This window comes from Bidens hawaiensis, unplaced genomic scaffold (assembly GCF_021521415.1).
Source record: "Bidens hawaiensis isolate Kalapana, Puna unplaced genomic scaffold, B.hawaiensis_p1.1 tig00026427_1, whole genome shotgun sequence".
Taxonomy (NCBI): Eukaryota; Viridiplantae; Streptophyta; class Magnoliopsida; order Asterales; family Asteraceae; genus Bidens; species Bidens hawaiensis.
In genome coordinates this window covers 1-12,744 of record NW_027494253.1, presented here as the reverse complement: position 1 = coordinate 12,744, position 12,744 = coordinate 1, and the positions used below count along the sequence as shown (strand labels likewise).

The 12,744-nt window shown below is 33.5% G+C and overlaps 1 pseudogene; it reads left to right on the top strand.

The window, feature by feature from the left end:
• The first annotated feature begins 8,533 nt into the window (after positions 1 to 8,533).
• Positions 8,534 to 9,930, top strand: LOC143573450 (type IV inositol polyphosphate 5-phosphatase 3-like; annotated as a pseudogene).
• Positions 9,931 to 12,744: the final 2,814 nt, after the last annotated feature.

Here is a 12,744-nt window from a genome sequence, read left to right as displayed (position 1 = left end):
ACAAGACCTAAAGTTCATAACCAAGTTAAACCGTAACCTCATATCACGTAAAGGTATGTCTTTTACCTTTAAAGTTTACGTTTTTATGAACGGTTAGCCATGAAACTTGAACCTAGAGTAGATCGGGTATAAACGAGTGTTAAAGTAGCAAACTTGATGTTAAAAACGAACCTAGCGAACTTATAACCATGATAGGCTCGTTTAAAATGAACCCTAGATCAAGTTTTGAACGTTCAAGGTTAAAGTTCCAAACTTTATAAATTTTTGGGTCACGTTCTATTAAATAACGGCCATGGGGACGTCTACGGGAATTATTAACATCATACCAAAAGATTTCGCTCTGAAACGGAGACGTTTATGGGGTTAAAACCAAAATACGTAGCCGCTACAGTATAACTTCGCCTGCTGACTAAGTTCGCTGGCTGTAAATTCGCTTGTTGTTAAGATCACATGTTAACAAGTTTGCCAGCTGACCAAGTTCGCTTGACATAAGTTCGCCTGACGTATGTTCTCTTACCTATATGTTCGCGTACATGTAAGTTTGCTTACATTCAGAATCGGGTACATTGAGACCCTGATACCTAGTGACCCGTACATGTACACGTGTATACATTTGAGGGTATGCATTGCAAAGACTTACGAAGATAAAATACTAGAGCGTTAAAAGAAAAGAAAACCTATTAAGTTAAGTAAAAGTGAGCTAGTACTAGGCCACTAGATTAGACCAGACGAGTATTGATACGTGTAACTTATATATAGTTAGCAGAGCTCAACTAAAGAAAGGATTAACTATAAACGGAGAAAGAAACAGGATCCAGGTGAGTTTCTAGCCCCACTTCCTTGTTATGTTTTCGGGGCTGTGTGCATACTCGATGTGATAGTTAATACACTTACCTTAAGTGGTAAGTGTATGCCTTTCATGATTTATGTATGATGATTTCTTGACGGTGCGTGAACGATCTTCGGATATTGCACGTACCGTCAGGTGGAAGTTAAAGATATGATAAATATATAAGATGTATGAATGATGTATGTATGAACATATATGATGTATAAATGATAAATGTATGAATGTTTATGATGTATGTATGATATGTTGATGGCACGTGAACGATCTTCGGATATTACACGTGTTGTCATCGAAGGTATGTAAAGACAGGTACGGTACGGTTGCACGAAACAAAGGGACCAGACACTAATAATATCTGTGAGGATAGGGACCAGACCCTAATAATATATGTGAGGATAGGTCCAGACCCTCATAATATCTATGATGGTGGGGACCAGACCCTAATAATATCTGTGAGGTTATAGGGCGGAATGCTCTTTAAATAGGATGGATAGTTATGTATGAAAAGTAAGTATGAATAATGTGCACCCCCTTCAGGCATGTGTGCAAGTATATGAACCGATTGTATGTTCTATGATTAACTAGAACTCACTCAGCGTAGCTGACTTTTAGTATGCATGTAGGTGAGTAGGATGAGGCAGCTCGCTTGAGGGGAACACATGGCATTGATTAAGAGGCTGGCATCGGAAGACTCAAGACGTTTATGTTTAATGTTTTGTTTATTTTAAAAGACGAGATGTTGTTTAAAGACAAGTTATGGTTTGTTATGAAATGTTTTATGAAAGTTTTTATATTTCGCGAATGTTTTATTAACTCTGATAACTAGAACTATGTGAATGAGTAAATCCAACGTCCAAACGTGAGGCACCGACAACGGGGCCTTACAAAACCCTAATTGATTTATGCGTTGAGTGCATTTCCCACTAATTAATCAAAACCCTAACTTAATTTTAATCAACAAACAATGAAACCGATTTAATTTCAGAGGGTTTATAATTGGATTTGGGGAAGTACTTGACTATTTGGTTATCAGCTTATATTTCCATCTCATAATAAAGTTAACATGATGGCCTGATAGCCAACACATGTTTCTTTAAGGCCTTGAACTGGTCTGGGGCGTGGGTTCAAATCGTCAGGCCCGATTTTTGGGTTTATTTTTTTAAAACTCATATTTAATCAATTTTTGTTTATATTTATGATATATATAATATTTATTATATATATACAACATTAAGATAAACTACTTGATAAACCGCACCTCGGTTTTGGTTAATTATAGTCATGTTTAAACCGTAATCCATTAATACCCTTTTTTATTTACAAAAATATATAAAATCTTAACAATCCAAACTAATTGATGTTCAAATAAAATTTCTGTTCAACTTTCCCGTAAATATATATATCATTACGTGTACAATTTTTATGTGTATCAACAAGTAATATCTATCTTGTGTATTTGAAAATCAAACTTAAATAATATTGATAACAATACTAATAATCATAATAATAAACCATAATTATGTGATAATTAGACTAATGATATATTAATTACTCAAAGGTCATCAAAACCCAAGATCCGTCATATTATTATTTCGTTTATATTTAATTTATGTTATCATTAACAACTAGGAATCCTTGTCGGCGAATCCCGAGGAGCGTAACCATTTTCTCATTTTTTTATCTCACCCACATTAATCCACTTGTTAAGGTCAGTAATTCACATAACCTTATTTACCATTTTATATTTTGGGGGCGTTGTGCATTCACAACTTAAATAGATTATCATTTTCACTACAATTCCATTATTTGCGTTTGTATGATATTGCTAAATTAGTTATACGTGCGAATGTGACAATGTGTTTATTTTTGAGTAATGGTTGTTGGTATATCATCCTCATCCTAATCCTAATTAGTATGACCATACGACGCCAGAGTAAGTCGACCCGTTTGGGACGAGAGAAAATGTCCTTTTATATTATTGTTATGCTAGTTGTTGTAATTTGTATTATCGCAATGAATTGTCATTTTCAATATTATTATATATAGAAAATTGTGATTACTTGCTCAAGTTTATGTTTAATAACCCATATATTATCATGCATGACGCATGTAACTATATTGTATGAAGAAAGAGAACAAAGAGTAGTTTAGACCTTCGGTTGCCGTGATGAATAAAGAACACATTTATTTTTAAGTTTATGTATGTTTTGAATATTTATTTGTAACGGTATTTCTTTTGAGACAATGTTTGTTTTTGTGGACTTTACCGTTATATAAAATGAATAATTTAGATGTTGACACGTGCATTTTATTTAGTGTCTTTTGAGCTATTATACAATATTGGCGTGTCCCGGCATATTCCGTCGTAGGTTGAGGTGTGACATTTTTCATTAGGTCAATTCAATTTCGGTTGGGTTAATTCAGTTTTCTGTTGACCCCTACTAAAAACACTATTGTTTCTCTTTCCTTTATAATTAAATAATACTTTTTTTTATCTTTATCATTACTCCTTTTCTTTTTCATTCGCATTCACTTTTAACAAATACTAAAAAAATTATATGATGTGAAAATAGTTTTCAAATATCCAGATTAATAACTGCATTTTCTCTATCATCTACTCACAACACTCTAAACCACTATTATAAATCATAAAAACTTCACTCACAAAATTGGTGGTTTAAATGTGAATGCTCTTAGGATGTGTGTAGTAGAGGGGCTACAAAATGGGGCGATTTGCCACATTTGGCGCCCAGTCAGCAAAGGGGGGAATTTTTTTAAGGGTGCATGTCACACCCGACCAAAGGCGGGTGAACATGTCGGGGCACGATAGATTGCTAAAGAACATTGACACTATTAAAGTGACAATATTTACTCAACTCAATTATTTCATTCAACAACTCAAGTACAACTTGTTCAAAGTTTAAATACAAACAATTACAACAATATTTAATTCATTAAAATATCCTAAAGATATAATCTAATTGACAAGTCTTCAATCTTCATAAGCAACCTAAAAATAAACTTGTAGCATGCATAAAAATAGATTTGATCAACATGAATGTTGGTGAGCAATACACTAGTTTTTGTTATATATATATATATATATAATGAGACAAAATCACAATTCATGCGTGTAAATATAAGCATCACAACAACCATTGTAAATGCAAAGTAAATACGGAGGCTCATTTCTATTTGTTAACAACCAAAATACTCGGATAAATAATGAGGCTCTATTCTATTAGCACAAATCTAAAATAGTTACGGGAGCGTATGCTCATACTTAATAAGACTTAACAACAACATCAAAATAAACACACGTGCATGTAATCAATTTGGGGCATAAACAAATGATCGAGAAAATATTCATATAAACACATAATGTTGAATTGTGGATTTAGTATTGAGGTCATAAAACATGTAAGTTTGAATATGGTACCCATGCCACCCCCAAAAGTATAAAAGTGTAAAGGGGGAGTGTGATTACTCAATTGGAAATTAAGCGAGTGATGAAATAGACAAGCCGCTCCTTAAGCGAGCAAACCGGAAGGTTCGGTTTTTAACAAGTGAGTCTGAGAAATAAGCAAGTTTAGGATTGGGATGTGTCTAGAAGTAGATATTAAATAAAAGTAAAATAAATTAAACTTGAACTCAAATTGGGGTTTTATTTGTAAAATCTTGAGTTTAAGCGAAAGTTTGGTTTTGGTTCGGTTCATGGCTCGGTATGAAACCGAGGTTGGTTGCCACATATCCAAAACATGAGAACTAACAAAAAACTAAAATACAACAGAAACTTGAAAGAATATACAAGAACTGGTCGCTTGAAACACAACTTGTGTTTTTATGCGCGTGATTCGGTTTAAGGCGGGTTGCTTGGTTTATTTAAACCGGGGCTTGGTTTGAGACCAAGTCTGGTACTAATAATTCTTTCACATGAAGATTAACTATAAAACAGTAGCCAAGAATGATTAAGAAAAAATATATCACATCTAAGGTGTGAAAACAAATAAAAGAATTTTAATCAGTTTTGGACAGAATCTGTCCTTGATTTGAATAATACTTAAATATAAATAAATTTCTAAAAATTATAAAAATATCCAATCTACTGAATAGGATGTTATGAACACCTTTCATTTAAAAACTTCCCCAAATTATGACTCTAGAAAGGCTGAAACAACCGGTTTTCTCAATTGGTACAGATCTGCGTACTAAAACTAAAACATTGAATGTGAAGCCATACAACTAATTAAATGAAATTAAATGACTGCTGAAACCACAACTCAATGAAGTTCAACAAAGATTTTGGCCTTGCCCATTCTAGTTCTTTATGACTAAGCTATGGCCCAATCTTTGATGACCCAATTCTGTGCAGAGTTGAAACACTATTCGAATCTATGTTCTTGATGTTTGAAATGATTTTTGATGAAAAACATTTATGTCGCTCATTGTGTGATGTTAGTACATTTTTACCATCTTATTACACAAATCCTCATGGTCCAAGAATCAACAAAAGAATAAAATGAAAATCAGAAACTTTAAGCGAGTCAAAATCCTAAAACGGGCCAAACTAGCTTTTAATAAACAAAGGCGTGTGATGTGGGCCCAAGTATTGAAGACCGGGCTATTATGTTTCTGGAGGCCCAAGATCGCGCAACAAAGGGTGGCCCACAAAAACGGCCATAACTTGGCCCACGAAGCTCCATTTCAGGCCCATTACCAGTCGAATCGAAGCTTGAGATGAGGAGCACATTGTGGAAAATGCCTATGGCGGTTTGGCCCCTGTCTGAAGCCCAAAAACGACTCCTAAATAAAGTTATGGGCCTTTTATTGTTTTTTCAGCACTTTTTATGTTTTTATTTTTGGGTTTGTGTTTGGCCCATGGCCCGTTTTAGGCCCATTTCGTATTAGAACTCTTATTTATATGTTGGTGATGTAAGATGAACAATCAGACTTGAATATTAATAAATTTCGTTTTTCTCTTCATTTTCCCTAGACCTTTGGATAAGATTTGGGAGTTTTGAAGTTCATCACGGGTATTCACTGAATCAACGTGATTCGATCTTCGTTTTGTTTATACCACTGCATCAGCGTGCCTTTGGATGGCATAAACACCTTAATCAACCAAGGTTGAAGAATGGAAATAATGAAATATGTGTGTGTGTGTGTGTGTGTGTGTGTGTGTGTATAAGAATAAAACATTACTCAAATCGGATTGAAAAGCAAGCAATTGTTCTATTTGACTTTTAAAGTCAACTAGGCAAGAACACTTTAATTTTCTTCCACAAATCTAAAAATTAGAGAGAAAGAAAGAGATGAGCAGCTGGAAAGTGAAATACACTTGTATTTATAGGCCAAGGGTGTAGAGAAAGGCTTGAGAGTGTGACAAGGCTCCACCAATAGAATCTCTTGCAAAAATGTTCGTTGGTTGCTTTTGAATTAAAGTAAACCCTTTAATTAAAATTAAAAACTAAAAAAATTTAATTTAAACAAAATAATTAGAATAAATCTGGACAAAAATATGGTTTATAGTTGGTAAAATATTTAGGTGATTTATCATGGTTGGTTTTTTGGCAACTTTGGTCCTCGCAATTCGTTTTAGGTTGTCTTCAAAATAAAATAAACGTTTTAAAGACCGTTAAGAGCCTTATATGAAAAAGAAATGTATGAAACGTGATTATAACTTAATACACTATTTTATTAATATAAGAGGATCTGGAAAACAAAACGGGCCGGGTTTAGCGTACAAATACAAATATGAATCAAACCGAAAATGATGAATGTCACAGTTTAGCAGTGTTGTAGCCCAGTATATATATACAACAACAACCATACCCAGTAATAATCCCACTAATAGCAAAGCTATTGGTAGGTTTGGGAGGATGGAATGTAGGCAAATCATACCTCTATCCAAATGGATAAAGAGGTTGCTTCAAATGAGACCCTCAACTCTAATCAAGACTTGTATCAAATGTAACACCCCGGTTTTAAGCGGAATACGGCCCGGGTGTAACATGAAGATCACTCATAAGCTCGTAACACTGTTAAAGCGACAATAATTATATTTATTTCATTTTGTAACGTAAAAAGTGCACAATTATTCATAAATAAAAAGAAAACACACTTCATCGAAACTATAAATAAGTTCTTTATTTAAATAACGTAAAGTATAATAATGATCTTCATTCTTAGCACACCATCGATTCAACATGTAGCACGTTGAAAATAATATATTTGTCAACAATTAAGTTGGTGAGTTTTTATAAGTATTTGCGTATACATATATATATTTAAAAGGCACGATTCAAACTTTGTAATGCAATAAATATTCAAGCATAAAGTAAATGAAACCAATTAATTTCGTCATCCCGTTCCTTTAGCTGAGGCCGTATTAATAGGGGAAATGAGAACCACCATACGAAACAACCGAAGTCGTAACGTTAGACAGCGCAGGTACGTCCCGTCGGACCCTCCCACTATGTGTATGCGTTTTTGAAACTTCCACCATAAGAATAGTAACCACGTTTCAAGCAAGTTCACGTATGATCATAAACAATATGCAAGAATACTATTAACATGTACGATAATTGTGAATCGGTTTATAAACAAGCACATAACTAATGAAATAAAACTTGTGACATGCTACACCCCAAAAATATTAAAAGCGTTAAAATGGGGTTATGAGGAACTCACTTGGAATGAGGAATACGATAACGAGGAGACGATAGAGATTAGAGCAACTAGTTGGTTCCGCGAGAAGTCCTGATAACTTGTCCTACATATTAAAGCATAAACAAAATACATATTTAAACAAAATAAACGAACAAGGAACAAAAAAATGTGTTTATATATGTGGGATAGTTAAAGTGTTCACATAATATTTATGTAAGAAAAGGTAGTTAGTTTAAGTAATCTTAAAAAATATTATTATTATTATTATAGTAAAAAAGTATATAGATTGATAATTGATAATCTATCTATAATATATATAAACGAAACCATAAAAATCGTACGTGTCGTGATGTGATCGCTCCCCCTTTTTTTGGAATCACCAGATTTGCTTGATTTTTAAATGGAAGCTTCTCATGCATTTGACCCGAATTCACAGGTATGTGTCTTATCAAACCCAGATATTTCGTAAACGGGTTATAACATCTCATTAAATTAAAAACTAATCTTTCATTTATTTGATATAAAAATCCTATAAAGTAGGGATATACTAAAAATTAATATTTGATTTCTTTAAGAAAGGATAAAAATAATTAAAAACCAATTTTATAGTAAACAAAATATACGCGGGTCATGAGTCTCTTCAAACCCAGATAGCTTCGCGCTCTGGTCGCTCCCCACCCTCTATGGAGCCATCAAATTGCTTTATTTGTAGATGGTGTGTTGTCATTGATTTAACCCGCTTTTGACCCATTTACATTCACAATTTCACGGGTCAGAACACCTCAACCCTTTGAAAGTTACAAAATCATCAAATTCGTTCATGAAACCCTACTTCCAAGAACTCCCGCTTAGGTCTCCTCCACCTCCAACGATTCCATGCATCGCCTTTATCTCGACCTCTTCCTCTTCAAGACCGGTGGCTATATTTTATGAGAATTGATTTGTGATTCGTCACCGCTGTGATCGAAATTGGGAATTGAATTCACAACCTAAAGGTAGAGTTAAACTGGACGCATGGAGGTATGAACCATGAATTTTACGATATGGATTGAATTTGAAGTTAATAAGAATAGATACGCGATTACTTATATGGATTCTTCTCTATTATAGAGTATCTGTTAGTCCCTAGAAGGAATATCGCAGGAAAACTGCCACCAAAAGACTTAGATATTAAAGACTGGCTTGATGTTGACAATCCTGCTGATACATATGTGCTCGGGTAACCTAAACATCAATTTAATTCTTTTTTCAATTATAAAGTAGTTAGCTAACTTACATATGATTGTCATACATTTTTCAAGAGAGCATACCATTAAATGGTGGAAATATTATTCTTGCGGAAGATACCGTCCAATCCCTATATGGGAAAACATAATTTGTGCAACCTTATATAAAATCCAACTCGAAAAAATGACATACAAATGTTACAGCAACCCACCATACCCATCTCAGTATGAACCATCTGATGATGCACCCAATATAGAAGATGAAGTAGTATTGGAAACCGATGGTGAAGGCGGGTAAGAAATCCACTTGTCGAATGCAGAATATTCCAATTTTGATGACCTCATGGACAGTCCAGCAGGGCCGAATGATGATTTAACTACACTCGAGAGCATGCAAATAGCAGGTGACTCGGAGAAACGTTATCTCTCTCAAAAAACACTCAACAGAGTAAACTGCCTTTCAGTAGAAGATTCTGAAGAATCTTTAACAAAAAGTATTCAAGATGCGGTTTTAGTAATAACGAACAGTTGACCAAATACTTTGTGGGATCGAGAGGACAAGGCTGAGCTAGACCGAGCCACCACTGGGTCTAGCTACTGGCTCAGTGTGTATCAGTACCCGAGAGACCTAACCCTTTGAAATCATTTAAAGCTTCTAAATATTTCTAGAATTTATGTTGCGTTTAAGTCGTATATAAGCGTAGACAATTGGTTATGCCCGAAGAGGTTTTTCTTCCTGTTCTGAATCCTGATTCGACAATGTACGAAAAACGAAGACGCGGTATTTTAGAAATAGAATAGTAAGCAAGCAAATGGTTGGTGTCTTTATTACGATTTGGTTGCGTAGACAATTGAGGAAACATATACAAAGCGTACATGTATCAGCTGTCAATGAATGTGTAATGGATTATATAGGTAACAACGTAAGTTTGGGATTATATGTGGTTTTGCTAAGTTTTAGATGTTTAGTTTGATGTCAACAAATTGTTAGTATTATTTCAGGGTTCTATATCAATGAGCATGTTCACATATAAAACACAGTTTTGTGTTGTTTGTACTCACCTAACTTCTATTGAAAGAGACGCTGAAGAAATAAATTCAGATGTTTCTCAAAAACATAAACGAACACGTTTCAACTTGATTTTAAATTCTCCTCAACCCAAGAGGATAGACGATCATGAGTAAGTTGTGTAACTTTTGTTGTGTAGATGGGTAATTGAGGTCAAAGGTTTCCGGGGACGTACAAATGAAAATTTTCAATTGCAAGTTGATTTCCATGAACATTAAGCCCTAGAGGTAACAGTCATGATGAATCTTTGTTTTCAATTCTTGATTGTACTTAATTGGTTAATATTAGGTTTAGTGTTGTCTTAAGGTGAATGAAATTATGGAATTTGTGGATATAAATAACGGTTTGATGGTTGAAGGTGTTACAAAATGGAAGAATATAAGTTTCTCTTATATTGTGGAAGTTTGTGAGTGTTTGTAACAATTGAAGTTAATGATTATATTTGTTTGTTTCACTTTGTTGATGTGACAGATTATTTATGTTCCTCGTGCTCCACTGTATCGTGAATCCGCACAATGGTCATATTTGTTTAGGTCAGTCTCATGACCAGCTAATTATAGTTTTCAATTTCTCCATGTAATTTCAAAATCTGTTGCATAGTGTAAAAACCGTTAAGTGTGTGTTAATGATGGTTTACTTGGTTGTAAAAAGTATGACGCAATACGACGCGTTTGGATCCCAACGCATATATTTAGAAAGGTTTCCAACGCATTGTATTGAAGAACACCTTATGCATATTAAGGATTCAACCAAGGTAATTGATGTCTTTAACATATATAGTTTTTTTGGAACAAAAACTGTGTTTATATTTGAGATATTTTAAGTATTATATGTTGTGCTAAGCAAGGGAAGAAATTTTACATGAAACAATTTGGTGCTAAAAGCACCAGCGTTGCAGTTGAAAGTATTAAAGAAAAATAAAATTTTATTTAAATGGAGACAATTGTAAGAGGTACTAATTATTTTTTCTCATCAAAAGTTTTCATGGCACATTTTTTTGTATTCTGTTTGTGTATCATAATAAAGTTGCTAAAAGGTACTTTACATTTTGTATCTCATAATAAATTTGCTAAAATGCACTACTTTACATTTTGTTAGTATCTCATAATAAGGATGCTAAAATGCACTTTACATTTTGTTAGTATCTAGAAAATGAGTATTTCAGTTTGATTTCAATTTTTGGTTTGGTTTTAGTTTTTGGGCTTTGGTTTCATGATGTTTTTCCTTACAATTTATAAGGGTAAGCGAATTACTACTTAGGGGTGCGTGTGAAATCAAAATAACCGAATTGTAAGCAAAATAACTAACGTAGGTCATGGAACCCACGAATTTTGTTTTAGATTCATATTATCTTTTATACTTTTTACAAACCTGTAATTAAAGGAGAGATTTAGTCTCCACTGGGGCCTGCTATGGTAGACTTCATTGATCCACATGAGCATGTAGCGGTTACTATGGACAGTTAGTCGGACAAATATTTTTCATCACGTTAGTGTTTTTAAAACATAAACACGTTTGTGTTTGTTTATGTTCATTCATTTAAATATAACAATGAACGTTAACGAACAGAGAATTGAACAAAGGTAAACAAATATAAATGAACATATATGAACAAAGTAAATGTCTTGATTTCAAAAGTTAATGAAGGAAATTGGGGCTATATACCATTAGAAGTGTTCATTAGTTGACTAGGACTTACTCCAACCTAATTATAAACCTACCTATTTCAATTGAAAGAGCCAAAACTTTAAAAAATATAATAAACGTAACAAACTAATATATATGTTTTCAATTATAACAAAACTCTATTGAAAAATATAACAAATAATTATAAGAAATAAAATAGAAAAACGATTATAAACAAAATCTTAAAACACCCTAACACGGGGCTAAAATCTAATATATATATAAATATATATATATATATATATATATAATATACCCTAACGTTTAACGAAAATTTATCTTAGAAGTTTAACGGTGTTTGGTTTGTTAAAAAAGTGTAAACAATATTAGGTTGTAATATAATTAAAGTTTTAAATAAAATGCTACATTTGATTAAAACAAATAATGGAAAAATAAAAAGAAAATAAAAATCACAAAAACCGACCAGGGGGCTCAAACTTGAGACCCTGGCCGGGTCTTGGGCTTAGACATTGTGTGCACTGGCCAACTGAGCCAGTGGCTAACTCGTTTAAACTATGAAACGAAAAATATATAACCAATAACTCCAATTAACCTCTAAACTATAAGAACCCTAGAAAGGATCGATCCCAATTACAAACCCTTTGCCCTCTGTCGAAATTGACAGAGGGATTTTAATCCTCACTAAAAACCGATCAGAAAGGACCATTCAATTACCTTAATCGAGCACAAAAAGAAGATGAACGACAAGATAAGGGTTGCGGCCTAAACCAGAACACAAATCGATTTTGGAGAGCTTTTGAGGTAAAATTGATATGGGGTTTTGTTAACAACATTAATAGGATGGTGCATGACCAATCAATTGAGTTTTCATCACGTATTTATAGTGATTCAAGGTCAAGTTCAGTCTACGGCTAGAGTTAATGAAATTGATTCAGTTTTGATTCGTTTAGCTGTCAATTAGCATGCATGCTATAACAAGATGGAGCTTGCAGATTAAGAATTAATCTAATCCCTTGATTTATAGGTCAAAAGAATAAAAAAAACTGGAACCGAGGGGGGGGGGGGTTGTCTGTGATGACGGGGATAGGGGAAAAGGGGAGAGAAAAAATAAAAGATTTTTGTTATATTGCTACCAGGTCCCACTTGTTTGATTTGGCGATCACTTTTTGTAAACACTATAGTGTAGGGGCTAAAAGTGCACATAATATATACTTTAACAATTAAGAATATGCGTAATTACAATAAAGACAAAAGCGAATGACAATTAATAGTTGGATGTTTTT